The following is an 8,564-nucleotide window of genomic DNA, read 5'->3' as shown; positions in this document are numbered from 1 at the left end:
CCCTCTTTGCCAGGCTCAAAGGAGGGACAGGCACCATGGCTGCTGGAACAGGCCTTTCCTTAAGTGCCTTTTTCCCGAGACTGGTGCTTCCAGCACAGGCACAGCTCGATGGAGCACGGGAACGCTGCAAGGGAGATGGGGGTCAACACGAGGAGACCTTCCAGCATTTGTTTTGTGGGAGGTCCTGAAAAACGACCCTATCTAGGAGGTATCCTATCAGGGAAAGTATCCCTTGTGCCGTGCAGCGCTGGGTGGGGCAGGGCAGGATCCAGACCTGGGGCTGGACAAGCTGTTCCACTGTTCTCCAGAGAAACTGCTGCTACTGTTTCTGCCACCTGTATCTAAGGGCACCAGAATCTTGCAGGGTGGTCGGTGGGGAGAGTGCAATCCCTCCAAGGGACTTTTCCCCTGCTTTCACTTCTACTCTCCATGAGCAAGTTCCTGCCTATGCATTTTCCCAAGCTGCTTCACCACGAGCTGCAAAAGGCAAGGTGGAGAGCAGAGACAGGCAGTGACTACTGTCAAGGAAAACAATGGTTTAAAGCTATTTTGAGCTTTGTGGAAACAATTTATTTTGGTTTTGTGGCCCTAAAGAGGAGCAAGCTTCTGTCTCCACCACAGGATCTGTTTAGTCTTGAGCAGCAGATAAGCCTCAGAGGCTGCACCCAGCCTGGTGGGCACCGTGGGACATTCTGTCTTCTGTTCGCCCCCACAGTGACCTGTAGAGTGTTGTGGAGGTCAAGATGTGTCTGTGGAGCTAGAGTAAACATTCAGAAGCAACTAACATCTGCCTGGTGCTTTCCAAGACAGCTTTGGAGTTTTATTTCCAGCCCTTGAGGTCTCAAGTGGGAAATTCACTTTGCTCCATGGGCAAATTGATCAGACTCCAGTTGGGAAAGCAGAGGATATGGGTGGAATATCTTCTGTGTGGGCTCCTGGAAGTCCCACACTGGTAGTTTCTGAAGCCTACTGCAGTTTCTAAAATAGGCTGTATGGCAAAGCCTCTCTTGATGATGAACAGGATAAGTGCCAGTCAACCAGTGTTATTCCTGTGTAACTGATATGAACATTACACAGACTGAATTTAATTTCATGATTAGTTATGCCAGGACACCACAACTATTGGATAGGTGCCTTTGTTAAATGAATCTCATGGAAATAATTACTGGCTCCAAGAGAAGGGGTTTGCATTTTCAGATGCAGATGCAACTTGGAGGTGTGGGAAGGATACTCATCCTGCACACCAAATCCAGATGAAAACCCATGACCAAGATGCTTGGTGAGAAGTGCCCATGCTGAGGCCAAGGATGGCACCCCATGCATGTGCCCACCTCTGGGATCTTGGGAAAAGGATCTGTGCAAGCCCCCATGTGCTAGCACTGCTGCATAAGAGGTGTCCCTGCCTTGAGCCTTAGCCAAAATCTGACTTGTTTTTATGGCCAAAGACACACAGGCTGGACATGCAATTTCTAGAGCTGGATGTCTGCTGTAGCAGCACTTGCACACAGGTGTGTCCATTTTCCTACGCAGCTCTCACCTTGCTTCTTCAGGGCTTGTGTCCTGCTGTTTCCACATGCCTTGGTAAGTCAGTGCATCAGCTGAGCAGAGGCAACTGCCCATCTACACTGCATCTATACAATATGCATTTCTTACCATAAACCTTTTCTGCCATAGAATAAAAGGAACGAATTTCTTTTGCCTTTGTTGTAGGGAAATGTCAGACTACAGGGACAGCTGGCTCAGCTGAAGTGAAGGAGTCAGATGAATATGCATGATGCTAAGGCATTATTAACCTTGTGAATTTAATGTTGGAAATTTGAACTTTCTCCTCCCACCTCTCCCCCCTTTGTGGATCGCTGTCCATGCTGGACACATCTCTCGTTGGGAATTGAGAGATGTCACACCGTGTTGTTCGCTGTGCATGTGAGTGCTCTGAGACAATTAATCACTCCAGTCCTGATTGAAAATTCTCTGTCCTTCAATTTTCTGGATGCATTTGACTGAGTAATGTCCTTGCAGAGACAGGGGAAAGAAGAGTTTCCAATTCATTTGCAGATATTTGATTATTTTAAAAGCTGTTTTTGTGAAGCACCTCATAATGCATAAGGTTGCCAGCTCCATATCATGAAGGAAAACCCAGGCAGCACAGCTCTTCAGTCCAAACAGGCATAAACAAGCTGGCCAATGACAGGCTCAGCTCACACAAATCAGGCAGCAGCTAAAGGGATCAATTCTCACCTGGTACAAGGGTGTTTGGGTCAGAGAATCTGGTCATGCTGGGGCTCTGTTTGAAGCAGGGGAGCTGAGGTGTATTAACTTGCACTGAGCATGGGAATCAAAGAGGCTTCAGTTGCCAGGGCTCTTTGGGCTTCAGGCTGGAGAAATAATAAAGGATCACATAAAGCATTCTGATATTAAACAGCAAAAAACTTACTGGAAAGAGAAGAGTTACTTTGTATTAAAACACCTGCTGTTCCTTGGCTGCAGAGCTCCTGCTTACAGCCTTTTCCCATCCTCCCTTATATGCTTTCCCCCTCCTCAAGCTTCACTCCCTGATATGCTTTCGAGGCCACACATATTCATTCCTTGCTGCTGTGCAGGGAATGTGGCCCTGCCTACCCCAACGTGGGTGTGCTGTACTGCAGGGGTTGCTGGTGGGATAAGATCTGTAAAGATTGCTGTAACAAGAGGTCTCCCACTATTATACAAATGTCCATTTAAATTTTTATGCTAAATGTTGGCTATCATAATGAGCTACTTTGTATTACAGTACTGGCCTAATTTCCTTCTCTGAATTTGGTCCCTTCTGGTGCTGGAGCAAGGTTTTATCTGTTTGAATCACTGCATCATCATCAGATATGGTCTATAGGCACCGACTGTCCTCCAACAGCCCATCTCCTCACCTGGAGGCTGTAGTTAGGGGTATGGTTGCCATGGCGGTGGCAAGACAATTAAAATGGCTTTATAGTCAGCTGAAGGTACTGACTGTTTCCAGGATACTATATATCCTAATCAATCTCAGCTCCAACAGACCTTGCAGCAAAGCCAGATCCAATGACAGCAGTTGGTGGTGTTTAATTTTTTTCTTTCTCCTCCAGCCCCCTAGGGTTAGCTTTCCTGCATGGGTTTGTAGCTGCAGTTCAAGGTGAAAAAAACCTCCATCATTTCTGGCTGTGGTATCTTTTGTCCTGCAGCCTTTGACTGGGGCCATGCAGCACAGAAAATGTGTGCAGTTACCACCATCCTTCTGACCTCCTGACCTGCCAGAAGCTGAACTGGCTGCTTTGCATTGCCCGATGTGGGTGCTGCTTTTGTGATGAGTGCAGGGAATAAGGGATCTCTTTGTGGAAGGCTCCTCCTAACAGGCTGTGCTTCTCCCCTTGCCAGGCCATTCCCCGTGGGTGGTGGGGGCTGGAAGCAATATGTTGGAAGTCACACTGTATCCCAACAGCTTGGGATTCAGAGCTGTCAAGCAGTGGCTCATTGTTAGTACAACTTCTTCCAGAATGCCAGAAAAAGAAAAGGAGACTTGAAACTTTTTATGACCTGCTGACACATGAGTCTGGTAGGAAACTGACTGTGAATCTGGAGAAGTAGTGGAGGGGTTTGGAAACCTGCTGCTTCTGCTCATTACAGGGCTGTGTTTTCCTACAGGTAGCAATGGGAGCCAGAGGGCTCCTCCAATTTACATCTGGTTGTTCCAGCTGGCTTACATGGATCAATTTTGTGGTGTAGGTGCTGCCCTGTGCTTGGTCAGCACTTCTTGGGAGTGTATAGTATTTTTGTAAAGGCTTTTTGTATTTTTGCCATGGTTCAAGAAAAGTTGAATTCCCATTTTAGAGAGCTTCTGACCTATGTGAGCCCTGAGAAGACTGTTTAGTCCCAGGCAGGAGGCTGGGCCAGCTGTGTCCTGCAAGTGTGGATGAGTTTGCCATGTGAGAATACAGGATGGCACAAAATGCCACTCCTGACTGCTGCTACTAAGAAAACTTAGCTCAGGGCTGCTCTGTGTGGCACTGGGCATTTCCCCTAGTGCAGGTGCTACAGTGGGTTTCAATTTCAGGGCTATTCTGCACTTTGTGGTGACACTGTATGGCTCTGTTCTTAACTTCTTCTTGTATCCTCACATACAAACCAAACACTTAAAGCCTCAACAACTATCAGCATTAAAATAAAATTAGCTTGAATCTAACTTGGGTTTATGGCCCTGCTTAAACCTTCTAGAGTTGTGATCCATGTTTTGGAAGCTGTGATGTCTTTGCAATAAGTCAATCAATCAATCAATCAATCAATCAATCAATCCCATGCCATCAATAACTGTAATGCATTTGCTTTAGATAATCAGACTCTGCACAAATCTTCTGAATTTCTAGCATGCCCATAGATTTGCTAGCTCTGCACTCTGTTGGGATTCACCTGATCCTTCCAGATGGAAGAGTCTGTCAACAGCCTCCACTTCACAGAGGGGACCCTCCACCCAGGCCACCACTCCTGGCATCTGCTGAAACAACAGATTTGAAAGCATTAGCCTGCTCCGTTGGGCTCCAGGTCAGAGGGTCAGTGAAAGTCTCCAAAAACCTTGTCTGGAGACTCTCTCTCCCTTAAGGAGCCTGCTACCTTCAACACTTACTCAGTGACCAAAGACAATAGCTTGAAACACCCCTAATTTCCAAAGATAAGCAATGTAGCTACATAAATGAAAAGTTGCAGGTTTCCTTAAAGGCTCTGTTTGAACATATTTTTTCCATGACTCCCCTTCACACCATTAGGTCTTTCTGGCAGCTCATTTTGGATGATTTTGTTTCAAAATATGTTTAGAAGCTTAGGTTCTAACAAAGGATAATAATTGCCCAAGTAACAATGAACTTAACCAACCACCCAAGGAGTTGGAATGATTTACAGCTTTCAAAGGAGCTGATGCTAGCTTGCCTTTTGTCTTTCTACTTAATGCCTCTCTAATATTCTTCTCTGGACACAATGCCTTTATGAACTGTTTTTTCTCCATCTGTTTTTTTCTTCAATAGATTGCCAAGTCCCTCCACCACCTAATTCTCTGCATACAAAAGAAGATTTAATATCCTCTAAATGACTATAAAGAACAAACCTACCAGATGGCAGACTTCATTGCTCAAGGGGGATGCAGGCTGCTTCTCTTGGAGAAGCATTTCAATGTGGTTTCAAAAGAGAGAGTCATTAGATGTATTCATATTTTCCTTAATGGGATGCTGTGATGTAACTCAGGAAAGGTGTAAGAAGAGGGAAATGCATTTTGTGATCCAACAGAGGAAACAAGTGGAGCTACACGAGATGCCTTTTTGCTAACTTCTTGAATCTCTCTGAGAAACATGTTGACTGTGATCTTGAGCATCTCTGCAAAACTTTTCAGATGCTATGTATGATTTTACAAACTCAAAGAAAAGTTTAAGAATGTTACTAGCATTCAAAGACTTCTTCTCCAGATTTAAAACAAGGATATTGCTGACATATAATCAATACTCCTCAGGAAGAAACTGTTCTGCTTCATTCTCTTTCCATTTTTCCTATTTCAGAAGCTGACAAAATTAGTTGATTAAAAGGACTTCTTTAAGAACAAATGTTTGCATCTCACTTATTTTCTAAGTATTTGGCTGAATAATTCATCTGACACATAGCTAAATCATTTTTCTTTGCAGATTATCTGAGAAGAGATCACAATATTTATGTATGGACCTATTGCTCAGACTTATTTGCTAAATAATTTATTGGAATAAACTGTGCTTTGTGTCTCATTTGTGTCCAGTTCTTTGGAAGATGTTGGCATTCTGATGATGTGATGTGTTTCTGTTCCCAAATGGGTGAGTGTAACTTTCTGGAATTATTTTATGATGTAAGTGGCTGTTATTATAAGTCTGAAATGTGTTTTCATGCTAAATTCACACTTGGTGAGTATTCCTTCCAGAAAATGTGTTCCCTAGGATAACTGTGGAAAGCAAACACAAAAAAAGGAAGGAAAGCAGTCAAAGCAAATCCATAAAAAGATTCAGATGCACAGAAATGTGTTTGCAGGACACACTTATCTCTGCTGTGAAGCAATGTGATAAAGGAGACCTCAGATTTACAAGGCAGAGATGGTTTTATGCCAACCAGCTACATATCCTGTGTGGACAGCTTGAATAATGATCTGCAACCAGGCCTGCTACCAAACAAATGTGACCCACAGTCACATTTGTCCTCTTTGGGATGTAGGTTACACAGCAAAGTACCAAGCACAGCAAAGTGTAGCATTACATATCAAGTGAAAGAGAAAAGATAAAAAGGGCATATTAATGGGGAGGCAACAATCTTGGTATTAAGGGTGAAGAAAATAGGGTATTTTATGTGTCTCCAAACTGACACAGTAGCCTGTCGTAACAGCCACTACCTGATACTTGAAAGCAAGAGAAAAAATTTCCATCATGATTTAGTGATCAGCTTTCACGCTAAATTTGGAGATCTGATCTCCTTATCTTTGCAAGTGCCACTGGGAGACCTGCTTGGTAACAAGAAAAGAATTCAACCTAACAAGAGCCCATTCATCCTGGTGCTGTGTCAGGCAAAACCCAAGCCTTTATCTAGAATATTAATTCTCTACAGACCTTTGCTTCAAGTCGTATTCGCTGTGCACTGGAATGTATTTTAGCATAGCCAAAGAGAGGTCTTCCTGTCACAGAAATTCAGTTGAACTGTGTTTCTCCCCACCAAGAAAAAGAAGATTCAAATAATATTCTTGTCACAATATAGTCATATAGCTCCATAGGGAAAATCAACTATTCTGGATTTAATCCCAACTACTAATCGGGAAGACAGCTTGCAGTTTTCTCCCCCTCTGGTACCCACATATATTTCTAGATTTTAATGATGTCTTTGGGCCATCTACAGAAAAGACATTAACTGTTTTAGATCTTTTGCCATGTCTATACAGGGGTAGTATTTTTCAGTACATAAATATGTACATTGTACACTCTATGTCAAACTCCCTGGTGCATCCTGCTTATTTATTACAGTCTAATGTGCTTCTCTTGACAACCCTTGTGCATATGCTGTTTTCTCAGTACTTGGGAGATATCCTGAGGTTCAGTGGTCCCTTCCTCTATTCTGTACTCTACAAATTTACTGGCAGTAATTTGTGGAATGCCTTTCCAAAACTACAGGAATACTGGTCTGGAGGCGTAAGCGTATTAAACGGCCGAACTCCCGTGATTCACATCCTTCCCTGACACCCATTAATGTTCCTGGCACCATTTTCAAATTACTGTTTGGCAGATGGAGGACATGCTGCTAAGTGCTATGATTATGAGATTCATTAATATGGACAGAATTATGCACATGCATTTGTATTTGGGCAGGCAGAAGAATTTACATCTGAGGTTTCCAAAGACACTGGATACTGAGGTGATACACTGCAGGAAATGATACCAGAGGAAGATGAGATAAAATTTTGTGGAGAAGTTACATGAAGCTGTTTTGCTTGATGAAATTTTTGTTTTGGGGCTCACCTAGGCAGCAACAACTGGTAAGAACAGGTAGTGGTTCAGAATTGGATGGTCACTGCCAGTGGCAAAGCTTTTGGATGACAAAGACAACTAGATCTGAGAGTAGAGCCCAGAGCTACAGGAGAGGAGTGTGAATGTGCCCACCCAAGTGGGCAACCACACCACCATCATCTCTGGGATCTTACTGCTGATCAGGAGATCACCAGCCAGGCTTGGGAAATCAGCTACACAAATGTCACAGGGATTTGAAATGGGGAGATTTCTACTCTGTCATGTTAAAAGCCTGGATATGTGCAAGAGTTGGAGCTGGCTTTAAGAGTTGTAAATGACAGACACACATACCTGGTCTTTTAAAGCAGGACCAAGTATTTTCCATGGATTTTCAGAGGCTGACTGATCACTTTAAAATATTCACTGAGAGTAATGGGAAGTGGAAAGGTCTGTGATGATGTGTCGTTGCAAAAAACAGGTCTGGGTGCTGGAACGGAGAGGGCCTATTTGCTTCTAGTGATATGAACATTATAACTCTTCTTGTTCTGGGCATCTGGATTCAGTGTATGCTCTGTTTCCCTGGCCAAGGAGGCTCTTTGTTGGTGGTTTCAGCATGAAGGAAGAATTATTTAGCTTTGTGCAGAGTGGCTGCAGATGATCACTGGCATGTACTTCAGGAAGATGGATAGGAGGGAGGTGGTACTTCATGAGAAGGGTGGGTGTTTCTCATCATGATGTGCTTCATGTGATAAGTGCCTGCAGTTTTTTTGCACATCCATAAGAAGATTTCCTGAAGGAAATGTTGGAGGAGGAATGTGAGTGGGAGCAGGAGGAAGAAATTTAATGTTTTAGGCAGATGGGGAAAGCAAAATGACCAAAATAATCATGACCACAACATGCTGGATTTTTGGTGTGCTGAGGACAGAGAGTGATTTTCGGCCTATGAATGCATTGTAACCAGGGAAATGTCTTGCTCTTTGGAGTATTGATAGTGTGTGGGCATGATCTGTCATTTAGGGGTTGATCTGGATCTACGTGACCTTCTCCAGTCAAATGCACCAA

The sequence above is a fragment of the Haemorhous mexicanus genome, chromosome 6 (genome assembly GCF_027477595.1).
Source record: "Haemorhous mexicanus isolate bHaeMex1 chromosome 6, bHaeMex1.pri, whole genome shotgun sequence".
Lineage (NCBI taxonomy): Eukaryota > Metazoa > Chordata > Aves > Passeriformes > Fringillidae > Haemorhous > Haemorhous mexicanus.
This window is presented reverse-complemented; position numbering follows the sequence as displayed.